This window comes from Pseudochaenichthys georgianus, chromosome 5 (genome assembly GCF_902827115.2).
Source record: "Pseudochaenichthys georgianus chromosome 5, fPseGeo1.2, whole genome shotgun sequence".
Taxonomy (NCBI): Eukaryota; Metazoa; Chordata; class Actinopteri; order Perciformes; family Channichthyidae; genus Pseudochaenichthys; species Pseudochaenichthys georgianus.
In genome coordinates this window covers 11051914-11057576 of record NC_047507.1, presented here as the reverse complement: position 1 = coordinate 11057576, position 5663 = coordinate 11051914, and positions in this window count along the sequence as shown.

The following is a 5663-nucleotide window of genomic DNA, read 5'->3' as shown; positions in this document are numbered from 1 at the left end:
TTGTGGAGCAGGGTTTTGTGCATGATCTGTCTGATTTTGATTGGGGTAAAATCGATCTGTGTGCTGATGTAGAAACCGCATGGTCTTATTTTTATCTTGGTTTTATGGAGATCATTGATAGACATGCACCCCTGCGTACATTTAGAGTAAAGGGACGAGACAATCCTTGGTTTTCTGCTAATCTGTCCAGTCTCCTTCATGAGAGAAACAAGGCCTGGGCAAAGGCTAGGAAATCAGGCTCAGAGGTAGAATGGCTGCGTTTTAGGCAACTAAGGAATAGCTTCACATCGCAGATCAAAAGTGCTAAATCAAAGTACTATCTGTCAGTAACCACAAAGAATCGAAATAATCCTGGAAAAATTTTGAAAGCCATTAAATCGTTATCCACCGGTGAGATCCGTAAAGAGCTACCTCCGTGCATTACCACAGCATCTGGCACTATATCGGACAGGGCTACTATGCTCAATTGCTTTAATGAGCATTTTGTGTCCTGTGGTTCTCTATTTGATTCTGTCACTAACTCTGCTTCTGTGAACACTACAGTATGTGACTCTGAAAAACGTGTGTTGGAAGACCCTTTTAGTTTTACCCCTTTTACTGTTGATGTTGTTCGTGAAGCTTTAATCAAGCTAGATCCTAAGAAACTGGCTGGCCCGGACAACGTAGAACCTTTCTTTTTAAAGATAGCTGCAGATTGTATTGCTCCACCTCTCACTACTCTTTTGAACCTCTCCCTCAGCACTAACACAATTCCAAAATTGTGGAAGTCAGCGTATGTCCTGCCTTTGCTAAAAGGAGGGGAGGCCACCTTATTAAATAACTATAGGCCAATCTCTAAGTTGTCAGTTCTGGCTAAGGTTCTTGAACGCTTAGTGAGTGAACAGGTAAAGGTGTTTTTATGTACAAATGACATCCTGTCTAAACATCAGTCAGGCTTCAGAAAGCAACACAGCACCATCACTGCCACAATGAAAGTGGTGAATGACATTACTAGTATTTTAGATAATAAGCAGAGTTGTGCAGATCTATTTATTGACCTTTCAAAAGCGTTTGACACCGTCGATCATCACATTTTAAAGCAGAGGCTAGCCAGTATAGGCATGTCCAGCCATACAGTGGGGTGGTTTGTAAACTACCTCTCTGAAAGGTCCCAATGTGTTCACTTTGATGGGCTGTCTTCTGAGTGGTTAAACATTGCTAATGGTGTTCCTCAAGGTTCTGTTTTAGGTCCACTTTTATTCTCCATCTACATCAACAGTTTGGGTGAAAATGTGGATGAAGCTACTTTACATTTTTATGCGGACGATACCGTGATGTACTGTGCAGGTCCCTCCATTAAGGAGGCTGGTGTTAAATTACAGGCTGTTTTTAACACTATTCAGACTCAGCTCTCTGAACTAAAGCTTCTTTTAAATGTTGAGAAAACCAAGGTAATGCTCTTTTCTAAAGCTAAAAAGACACCAGAGCCTGTTTTAGATATTGTAACTACGCAAGAAATAAAACTTGAAGTGATTGCCTGTTACAAATACCTTGGTATCTGGCTTGATGATTGTCTCACTTTTAAACTTCATGTCAATAATCTGCTTAAAAAGCTGAGGGTTAGGCTAGGTTTCTTCTACAGGAACAAGTCCTGTTTCTCGCTTGAGGCCAGGAAAAGGCTAGTCACTGTGACCTTTTTACCTGTGCTGGACTATGGGGATTTGATGTATATGAATGCACCTGCCAATTGCCTGGTCAAGTTAGATGCTGCGTATCACAGTGCACTAAGATTTGTGACAAACTGTAAAGCATTAACCCATCACTGTATGCAAGGGCTGGTTTGCTTTCACTAACTGTACGGAGGCTCAGTCACTGGTACATTTTTATATACAAAGCCATGTTAGGGAAACTTCCATCTTATATCTGCTCCCTGATCTCACGGAAAATTGTAAGTGGCTACTGCCTGAGATCGAATGCTGTGGTTTTATTAAATGTGCCAACTGCTAGGACTGTCTTAGGGAAGACAGCTTTTAGATGCGCAGCTCCTCTGTCTTGGAATAGTCTGCAAATTAAATGGAAACTGAACAATCTGGTGCCACTAAATGTTTTTAAAGCTTGGTTGGATGCTAGTCAATCGGAAGCTATTGGTACCTGTGTATGTGGATAATTATGTAAATGATGCTGTATGATGTCCTTTTGTTGTTCTATTTATGTTTTTAGGTTTCATGTGGAACTACTTGAGCAGGTCTCCCTTGAAAAATAGATCAATGATCTCAATGGGATTTATCTGTATAAATAAAGGTTTGAAATTAAATGAAATACTATTGCCACTGAAAAAATAAGTGTGCCTTTATTAAGAGTATAAATAATCCCAGAACCTCACTTATTATTACATTGTACCTCATTGTTAAACTAGTACAGTAGGCTATGTCGTTTTTCAGTACATTGGTAGATGTGCGGCGCAAAAAATAAATAAAAACTGACAGTTCTTAGTGCATGTCCAGTTTATTTATGTTACGACTGTGCGTCATGACCCTGATATATTTTCAATCAAGGGGTCAGAGGAGGGGTTGGGTCGTTTTTTGTCTAAGTGCCCCTTGTGCAGTCAGAGGGCTTGTTTATCCTTCAAACGTTAGCTTACAGGCTCCCCTCATGTGGAGTACATAATAGGCTTTATTTGTGTAGCACTTAGCTGCACTTGTTTATGCTTGGGTGTATTCATCAAAATACATAAATGATGTTCTGAAGTGTTCACATTTATGTCAGTTATATTCATTGTGCTGGTTTATTCTGTCACACTAAAGGCCCAACATTGGTGTTATGCCCTAAAAAACAGCCATGAAGGTTATTTTACTTTTGAGATATAAAAGCGGAGTAAACTTTTTCCCACAAGAATGGTTTCAAAAGCAGAAAGATACATTTTTAAATCCATCCATTCAAGCTTCACTGAGTACTAAAAAAAAGACCCACAATCAATAAGATGGCCTCCTGTGTTTCGCAAGAACGGAGCTAGGGAGAAAGACCAATTTCTGAGCTGTTCATGTCATGTTCATGGAACAGACAAGGAATTGCAGCAAGCAATATTCCAGCAGCCAGACTTCCATTGTATTTTCAAAGCATTGGATGTTAAAAGTATAGTCCACTCCTTTGGTTCGTGCTTGGCTCAGCAGTGTGCATCTTGACATTTAGGTTCAAGTTTTTTGAGAAACAATGGTGCCCTCCAACCCAACAGGCAGATAAAACAATGGTTGAAATAACATTCACTATTTAAAAAACAGGAGGGGATACTGGGGTGCTTCTAATCTAGGATCCACTTGATTCACACCTGGGACACCACAGGATCTGCAGTGTGGTAGGGCAGAGGGGGGCACAGCATGTGTTGATCTGGCACAGTGTGAGGTAAGGAGCCCGTCTGTCGTAGCAGTATGGGTACTGAAGAAATGTGCCAGCTGACAGAAAAGCATGTGGGAGGGTGTCACTGTGGGGGTTATACAGCCTTTGAAACCCCAAGAGCTGTAACTAACATATACACACACACACACACACACACACACACACACACACACACACACACACACACACACACACACACACACATGCTCTGCTTTCGACTGTGGGAGGCATACATTTAATCAAAGGAAATTAGATTGCAGACTTTGCTTGTGTATGCTGCTCCTATGGACCAGTAATCAGATTATATCAAACCGTATCACACATTGTACTCTATCATATTGCATTGTGGCGTATCATATTGTATCATGTCATATCATGTTACTGTATCGCATAGCACTGCATTTAATTGCATCATACATTGGTTATTGTCCATTGTATCCTATTGTTTCTATAGTATTCTACCATGCTGTGGAAGATCAATCAATCAAATATTATTAAATTAAGAATTCACCTCAGGGGGCTTTACAATCTGTACAGCAATCAACACCCTCTATACTTAGAAACCTTGCAGTGGACATGGAACAATAATTGGACATATTGTTAGTAGTCTCTGAGATCAACAATTGTTATACTTTCACTGCCTTATTTACATTTGCCCTTGAATTTACGATAACTTAACATGTTTTGTATTTTCAGAGATAGAACAATAATCGAGGTTGAATGCAAGTTTATTAGACAAATGTTTAACTTCGGAGTATGTATATATAACCAGTATGAGCTTAAACTTATACAGTATGCATCTACTAGTCAATTATTTGAGTTCCTAAATGCAAGTGCACTTGCCACTAACTCCAAATACAACAGACACACAAATGAAAAGCAGACAAAGATGATAAATGTGAAAAAAAGCAAGAAAGCATGCATGGGTGTCCAGTAGAGTATTTATGAGTGAATGAGGGAGGCAGCACCTGGGTTGTATTGGTATTTTGAGAAGTGATTGACAGGGGGGAAGTCTATTAGGTGAGATTGTTAACAGAGTTGAGCCTGTTATCTGCTCCAGGCAGCCGTGAAAGGGGACAGCTGATTCACAAGGAAGCTATTGAGAATTTCTAAGGTGTTGTCTGACTGATTTGGGCCCGGGCCCACGTCACACTGAGCCAGCACGCTGTGCTTGTTCTCCAATCCACACTGATCAATGCGCTTTCACATTCGTCCTTAAATCTGTCTGTTTCTCCAACTCTCTTCTTCTGAATACATTTCTCTGTTCATGCGCTTTAAGCCTCTTTTTGTTCCTACTTTGCTAAGTTTGCATATTCCTCACTCTAATTGTGTATTTTCCTCTGTGCTGCATTTTTTTGACAAACCAGGAACTTTTCTTATACTGAACACAACCTAATTCACACAATTAAGCATATAGAGACAACTAATCAAGCTATAGTTTTGCACAGACAAGCACTGTTTTTCCGTCCTTGTTTTAGGCGCATGAATATTTTATATCCTTTTTGTTTATGTTGTGAGCATTAGCTGAGCAGCCTTCTCCACCCCATGAATTTCTTTGAATACCAAACACAGTTAACAGAGTGCAAACTCTATCCTCAGTGGCTGAATAGGATCTGAGAAATGTGACTGCAGGGCTGCAAACTCTTAGCCCAAGTATAAATATGGAAATAAAAGGCAAGAAATATGTGTGTCTGTATAGTTTTGATCTGAGGCTGTCGGGTGCATGTGTGCGCACTGAACTCTTTCTGACCTTGGTTTTGATTCACCAAACATTGCCAAGGGGATGCAGTGAATTCATGCATGTGTCTGTCTAGTGCGTAAATGCTCGTGTGAATGTGTGTGTGGCAGCGTGCAAGGTTATCCATTCGCTAAGGCAAATGCAATTTGACATCCAGCCCCACATCCTGTCCACAACAGCTCAACGCGTACACAAACGCAGATGTATGTCGCACTACATGGCGCCACATGCACTTTAACACACCAGCCACGCAACGTGAATGTCTGTGTGTCTTGATGTGGAGCTGTGTGCAGCACCCCAGAGGCTGGCTGCTGGGCACAATGGGCTGGGCTTTAAGATATGTGATTAACCAATTCAGAGAGAGGTGAGGGGAGAAGCAGGAGAAGAGCCGCAGGGAACTGGTCCAAAAGGGGCATTACCCAAAAAAAGCTTCTTCTTAGCTCAGCAAAGTTTGCTGATCCAGGAGGGTTTTAACAATCCTGGTGTATGGTTGTCAGCGTATGTGTTACTTGGAAAGCAGATAGAAGCCCGCCTACATGAAAATCCAATTACA